The following is an 8,799-nucleotide window of genomic DNA, read 5'->3' as shown; positions in this document are numbered from 1 at the left end:
AGGTGCGTTAGTTTTCGTCCAGCTCTAGTTTTCGTCCACTTGAGGAAATTTTAATGTAGGGTACATTGCTACACAAATGTGTACGTATTGCAATCCTTAATCAAAACAACATATCTAGTTAGTTAGTATAGTTTTATTTTATTTTTACATTTCTTTCCTTTTTATTTTTATATATTTTTATTTTTAAATTTATTGTATTTTTATTTTAAAATTATGTAATGGGTCTATTGCCTGAATAAAGAAACATTCATTCATATCTATCTACATAAAAATGATATTTCGGAAGTAGAAAATTAAAAATTATATATATTATTTGCGAATCTGTCAAGTGGACGAAAACTAGTGCAATGACCCTACCACTGTCTTTAGATAGGAACTACCTTAAATACATTTCTGCGGTTTAAGTGTAAAGAAGTAACAGACAGACAGAGGTACTTTTGGTATTCATAATATGAGTAGGGATGAAGAAATATGAGAAAAACAGTATCCATTTTATAGATTTTTCATCTCATTTTGGGAAAGTGTATTTTTTTGTGAATACAATTAGACTACCCTTCCACATATACTCGTAACTATATAATAATATAACCTATTAACACCCGATAGTATTACAAACAATTTGCCGTCTGATCTTAAACCAAGTTACGGAAACCTTTATTAAGTAATTGCTTTTTTTTAAACAACGATCACATATGACATTTTCAATATTTAAGGTAGTTCCTACCTAGAAGAGTGTTGCTAATGGCAAAAATCCTCAAAATTATTTCTACACTTATGCTCGTCACTGATATTTTTAAGCGCTTTCTACACGATGAGACCGCGAAAGACAAAACACGATTAAATGTGTCAAAAATCTATATTACGCTTATTGTTGTTTTTGAAGCGAATTTATAAACCGTTTTAATAATTTGTAGGTATATAATATATATTAATATTGATAATAGTTACATTTCAAGTTTCGGTTGTTAGTTCAAATACTACCAATGTACAACGTCCAAAATGTTATATACAGATATAAAGTCTCTCTTAAAGTCTAAACTCTGTTAATAAAGCTATACATACATAGAGCCCATATAATATATGATATGACTAAAATACCCAAATCATCATTACGTTTATATGTAGGTATGATGTCCATTTGTAAGTTAGAGATGAACAGAATATTTCATAGTGCATGTACCTGGAACCTATATGTTAATAGATATAGGTACATAGTATCAAGCTATGTAAAACGGTAAAAGTATCAAAACAATTTCCTAATTGCGGAGATTTTTTTTATCAATTTTCAATGTCTTCATAGGCTAGCGATTCAAATCTACTGATATTATTTAAGCGCACCATCGGCACCATACACGAGGTGAAATTATTAGAAATTAAGCACAGAAATATCGAAGTATTGTATATGGCACCATACAAAAACAGGTAAAGCCATACTGGTAAGTGTGGTGGCTTCTTGCTACTTGCATAGTGGCAAATTTATGTGATCGCAATAAACACCAAACAATGTGTAAACAGTCCCAATATGAATGTAAACAGTCCCAATACGAAGGCCAGCCACACTAAAGTGGCCCACTGATTACCAGTCCGCCGGGCGATATCGGCCTGTCAGTTAAAAGCATAAGGTGACAGTTCCGAACAACTGACTCGTCCAGCGGACTGGTAATCAGCGGGCCCCTTTACATCGATTTGACCTTACCATAGAAATTCCGGTGCTTAATTCCTGTTAATTTCAGCTCTTGTGGGGTGTGCCTTAGTCAAGTGACTTGTCACCGTTAGGTAAAACACAATTGATTCGTCTATAGTCGACCAAAACATCTGTCTCTTTCTAAACATGTGTACCACTATAAGTACGAGAGAGAAGGACTCTTCATTCCCGATGATAAACTTGACTAAAAAGTTTGGTAACAGAATAAGATTTAGTGTAGATTTTGCTAAATAATTTTATAGATATATAATTTGCCCAGCTTGCTATTGCTATGACGTGTTATTTTTATTATATTTAGTCGTATCTTTATAATATTTAGTCTATTTATATAGCAATAAGAATGTAAAAGATTATGCACAAATGTGTACCTACACATGAAATGATATAAATAAAACATTGACATTATATAAATATGCGTATAAATCGCATTATACATATATATATATATATATTATATATATATATATATATATTATAAATATATAATAAGTATCGAAAGTGTCATTGTTTTATTTTTTCAGTTCATAATATATATACCTATGTATAATAATATATTTGAAATGATTGAATCAAAGGAATTTATCGTAAGCATAACATACTTTTATATATGTATAATATTTCGATGTGGATTTTAAGTGTACTTAATTTATTTCATATACCTAGATATATAATATAAAAATATATATATTAACCAATTGATGGTAAAAGCAAGGAAATATTATATAAGATTTAATATTATCGGTGTCGGGGGTTAATTTTTATTCAAATTACGAGAAAATTCGTTGAAAAATTTACCTTTTTTGGAAAAGCACGATAACATTTATATTGTGTCTTTATGGTAAAGGAATCCTACTGGAAAGCTTAAAACGAAAGGATCGATCGAATGTCCATATCCTATTCTATTTAAAATCGACTTGTTGAACACTATTGTTGTCCCGATCTTTCACTATTTAAACCAAATGAGTGAGAGTCGGACAAAATCTGTGTAACTTTTTAAAAAGTTGCATAGCACCTCTGTCAAAATATTTGACTATATATTGCAATGGTCAAATGTCCTTTGGGTACATAGTTTAATTTACACTATGCGCTTTATAAATTCTTTATTTAAACGAATTATAATATATAAATTATAAATATTGTTATCATTTATGTATATACAGTATAAATAACAAATAAGTGTAACTAGTTATAAATAAGCATTTTTTTATAATTTTGTGAATGTGTCGAAATTTTAGTGTTAAATTTATGTGGTTTAGTGATGAAATATTTATGTCAGTTTTATATTTTAGCTGTAGTGTCATGAATAGATAGCCTCTGAATTAATTAATTTAATAATTATTTATCTTAACATGGCAGCTATATAAACATATGTACATGTACATACCTACTAGTCTAAGTCTGGCCAGCCAGACTTCATAGTATCAGGGAATATATCATATCATATTTTTTATACATTTCGTCCTAATGCATGGAAAGTGTATGAAAGAAAGTGATATATTTCCTTTAAAAATGTCTGGCTAATAAAAACAACTCGAAGATACAGCGCAATATATTCCTTCAATATGTACATTGTACTTCCTCTATATGCATACTAATTGTATGCAGCGTTGTCACGTCAAGTAATTGTTTTACTAGCCAGACTTTTCTATTTGGCTAGCCAGACTTACCTGCACTTTAAATATAACTATCATTCGACCGGACCGCCATTTCCTAGGGTCTTAATTTTATTGCCAGAGTGTAGATATTATTAATTCAGATGTGCTTACACGATCTGGTCAAAAAGTCAGAGCGTGTAGACTCATTTTAACACATAGAACTTATCCTCGTTGAGATTGAAAATATTTTACCTGTCGATTAAGAAAATATAGGGACACACTTAAAATTCACAACTCACATTATTATAAATAGATTAAAGTCAATTAAGGAAAAACACGATAAATATAAAATATAAAGATAAGTAGACCGTGCTGAGTTGACAAAATAATAAAATTCCAGATAGAAAATATAGACGTGGAAATTTTTAAATTCGTATTACGTTCGAATATGGAAACTGAATCAAAAACACTGGCAACACTAATAACCATTATGCCAGTACAATAAGCCGGCAAATTTAAAAATATAGGCACAATGGGTCTATGGCAGATTTTTTTTTTGGATGACCTGGTTACGAGACCTTTAAGCCAAATATTTTTTCATGTAACTTTATTGGTGTTGCCAGTATTTTCCCGTGGATAAATTATACTTAAACCTACTCGATAGGGACGATAGGATTTAAAATTAAAATGTATACAAATTTAAATTTGATGCAAATTTAAAACCATGCCAGTTAAATAAAATATGTAACTACTTCAAATGCCAAGCATTTCCACAAACGCTTATTAGTCTACAATTCTACATGCCTTGTTATGCCTTGCTTCTGACTTCTATCGACATAAAGCACCCGTCTCGTTCTAAAGTGTAAGAGCGACAAGGACAAAGCCATTTTGGGACAAACTTGTTTAAAAAACAGACACGTATCTTTACTTAGACGAGGATATCTTATGGTTTAGATTTTTATTTGACACAATTTTATTGCTGTAGTCGTTATGTGTTAAAATATTATTTAAAAATTTGCTTGCTCAAAACTGTTAAATTTCTAAAGTACCTTAAGAATGCACGAAATAGAAAGAAAGAGAAGTGTAGAAGTCACAAATCAAAAATGTATATTAAAAATAGGGAGGCGTATTGTAAAATATAGCTGGTCAACCAAATCTTGTCAGTAAAAAAAGGCGCGAAATTCAAATTTTCTATGGGACGATATGCCTTCGCGCCTACATTTTTCAAATTTGCCGCCTTTTTCTACTGTCAAGATCTGGTTGACCAAGTATAAAATAAAAAAAATTTGGAGTATATGGCAACCCCATTGATCTGTCATTTTGGGCAATGTTGCCAATTATTTGCAGCAAAATTTCACATTTTTGCTTTATATTTATATGCCCAGGGTATATAGCAAACGGATTATGCGAATATAACGTTTAACTATTTGGTGATAAGGCTCAAAATGCTAAACAACTATTGATAAGTGCACCCGTATTAGATAGTACTCACTTTCTATATATAAATTATTCTCGGCCAACGATCACGGACTGATCTAATAACATTCCTCATAAAAGACAAAATATGATAAGTCGGTTCTGGCTGCCAGGAGCCCGTTTCTTAAAAGCTTGTAACTTGTAATACAAGCGGATGTCACTTTTGACAGCTTTTGTTAGAAAGGGCCTCCCATTTGTATTAGGTACAAGTTACAAGCTTTTGAGAAACGGGCTCCAGGTCTAAACTACGTTTAATTTGTATTGTATCATATGATAAAAATCATTTATTTACAAACAAGATATATGTTTATTGTATCATATTATATTACTGGAAAAAAAAACAAGTAACTTCAGGGAGCTATAGGTAGACCAAATCGGACTCATTTTGATACAAATTTAGTCTGCTTACAACTTTCCTTTCTATGACTTTTGCTGTAACTTATAAGTCTAGTAGGGAAAATAGTGAAAATCTTGAAAAGGTCCGAATATTTCATGGTTTTTCAAGTACATATTTGATAGTGAATATGGCGATTGGCTCAGTTCGTGCGATGGCCACTATTGCCACTGAGTTTACCAATGTGAAATACATGCTGGCATACGTGCTGAATATTAATTTTCCGAAATTTCATGAAATAAACTTAGAAATTTCTCAAAAATTCCTATAAATATGTTCAGAAACGTTTACTTAAAGTTTATCGGAGTTCTTATACAATTTTTCGCCTTCATAGGGACATTGCTCTCGTTTAGAGTAAGACCAAGCTAAGTCGGCAGCGATTTTGATAGCCCAGCCGGTGCAAGTGTTAAGTAAACGTCATAATTTCATAGGAGTTTGACGTTTAAAATGACACTTGCACCGTCTGGGCTATCAAAACCGCTGCCTACTTAACTTGGTCTCACTCTACCATACTGGTATATAGATAGACAAACAAACATTTGCAAGCAAATATTTAACATTGGTATACGTCTTCGATGTACCTAAAAATACTAATCTATCCTATAGGCACGTATCTGTTTTATTTTTTGATATAACTGTGTTCTAGTATAGGCTATAGATTAAACCAAGCAAGAATCTTATGGTGTCCATTTCACATCTACCATTTGCAATATTAGCATCTTAAATTATAACCTCTAAGGCCCAGCCATACAAATGAAAAATCCAAAATTTGCCACTGAAATATGACCCTATAGTATAGGAAATAGAGTTGATTTTGCGTTGTTGGAAAATTGAACAAAATAAAGCAAAAGTGACTCTGTTCCAATTGAATAGGATTTAAATTTCATCGAACTGAAGAGATAGGACCTTGGGCATTAGAAGGATAACTGAATTTTAAAGCAGGGATGTTGCGAATATCCGCATCCGCATCCGCAACCGCGGAACATCCGCATGATTTTCAACATCCGCATCCGCATCCGCATAAAATCGATGCGGATTTAATGCGGATGCGGATGTGGAACAGGTCGGTACAGGAACGTCTTAGCATTGGCGTAAGTGCTACACTGCTAGGTAATTTAGTCATTAACCAAAGAAAACTATTAGAAATGAGCAGTCAAGCGTGAGTGGGACTTAATGTACGGAACCCTTGGAACGCGAGTCCGACTCGCACTTGGCCGATTTTTTGAAATAAAAATTACTAAAATGTGTGTTTGACGTTTTTTATGATACTATCTTGACATCCGCATCCGCATCCGCATCCGCGGATGTGAGCCTTTAAAAATCCGCATCCGCATCCGCATCCGCGGATGTCAAAAAATCGGCATCCGCAACATCCCTGTTTTAAAGTAAGAACCGACAGCACTCATATATGTAACAAACTTGTATTTGAAAATAGGAATCGTTTATTCCTTATCGTTAAAGTCTATTTTTTTATTCGGTAGACTGAAATGACAGTTAATAGTATGAAATGACATTTCATGTTCATACTATTAACTGTCATTTCAGTCTACGGAATTAAAAAATAGACTTTAGGAGCTCAGAGAACAATAACAAAACGGACAATTAAAGTACACCAAAGTAACAAAACGGACAATTTAAGTACAACAAAGTAACAAAACAGACAATGTAAATATAGAAAAGTAACAAAATGGACACTATAAGTTACTTAATAACGCGAAGCGTTCCACGATGTGATTCCTCTTAAAAATTACCTACATTATACTAAATAAGCAAGAAATTTGGTAGCAGTGGTTATTGCATTCCGAAAGCCAACAAGAAACGACTTGTAAAATCTTATAATATATATTAATTCTAGTTTTTAATTTTAGTTTGTAATTTTTATTTTAAGGCTTTTTATTATTTGTTTTATTACAATTAATAATGAAAATAAAATAACATTATTTGTCATTATTTTGTCATTTGCATCAAGACATTTTGAAAAAAAAAAATGTGTTGTTACACACATTGAGGTATAACAAGAGACGACACATCTCGAACAAAATGTTTCCGCACCTCAGAGAAGTGCATGCACTTCTTTGCTTTTAGTACGTCACCGACCACTGACGAGATGCCACACATGTACAGAAAATTGAAAATAAAATAAAAATTAAAAAATGCCTTCGTGCGTGTTAAAAAGTTGCAACAATGGCACAAGAAAATATAATAAAAGGGATGGAATAAGTGAAATGTTATTCCATCCCTTTTATTATATTTGTGAGTGGTGAGCAATGGAATAACTGTTGATTTACTATTATTTAGTTTTTAAAGTAAATGTTTGGTTGTAGAAAAAGTATTGTATGCAACATTGTTTATAGTTTGTAGCTTTCTAGTAGACCCCGAAGGCTTATCCTATTGTCTATTGTTCAGTAAAACCGCACGTGCTACTTACCTGCAAAAAAGGGTCCTAATTATTCTATTTGGCACCTGAGCGCGGGCTAGTCCAACGCTCAAAAAACCAGTGTAGGTGCGCTCTCCGATAACGCGCCTTTGTTACGCATCTCGATGACACATTTTAGACTGGTTCTGTAGCGTTCGACTCGCCGGCACTCAGTAACCGAAGTACCGATTTTTCATGCAGGTGGTTGTGGCACGTGGCACGATCGGTTTTTCTTAACAATAGACAATAGGATTAGCCTTCGGGGTCTATTAGAAAGCTACAAACTATAACTGAGTCAAAAAATACTCGTGGCGTCTTTATTAACAATTTTCGGCTTTGCATGCATGCATGCACTTCTCTGAGGTGCGGAAACATTTTGTTCGAGATGTCGTAAGATAAGATAAGATAGATTTTGCTTAGAAATACGAAGAAAATTTTAACCATACAAAATAATGTAGGTATCTTTCACTAGTGGCTTAAAAAATCCTTTATCTTTCACTATCTTTCACTAGTGGCTTAAAAAATCCTTTAGTTATTTCAATCATGTTTATGTTTTTTTTACGCACTTGGAATGCAATAATTATTGCTAAAAATTCTCTTGTCATTATGATATAAAAACCATGTAGTTGTGAATTCGGCGTTGTGTTTATTTTGTCATTTTACGGATAAAAGTTGAAAGTATGATTGTTCGTTATATTTTGAAATTTTAATTGAAATAAATCAAATTGTGAAAATGGCTATTAGTTTATTATTGTCCTTATATCCTTTTTAGACTTAGGTATAGAAGTATACAGGGTGTTTCCTGTAACAGGAGCAATAAATTAAAATTTAGGCTATACTCCTGAAAGTGACCAACATTTGTTCAGCAACTTTTAAAAATAACTTATGTTTTGATTTTTATTACACTTTAAAGTTTATTCTAAGACGTAATGTATAGAGTCTAGCTAATGAAAGTTGACCCTGAGATTTATTTAAAACTTTTTATATGGCAACTTTTTTTCCTATCAAATAAGCGGTCAGTTTCAAGCTGTCATTTAATTTCATAGTAATTTTATTGCCAGGTGCGGTTTTTATTGAAATTCCCGCGTTATCTCAGGCTCAACTTTCATTAGCCAGACTCTAGCAAATTTTGTTGTTTAAAGCGTGACAAGCAACGTCAAACACACTGATGTCAGCGTATGTACATTGAAGGCAATATTTATTTTGTATGAAA

Source organism: Cydia amplana, chromosome 27 (genome assembly GCF_948474715.1).
Source record: "Cydia amplana chromosome 27, ilCydAmpl1.1, whole genome shotgun sequence".
NCBI classification, from domain to species: domain Eukaryota; kingdom Metazoa; phylum Arthropoda; class Insecta; order Lepidoptera; family Tortricidae; genus Cydia; species Cydia amplana.
Note: the sequence above shows the minus strand (reverse complement) of the source record.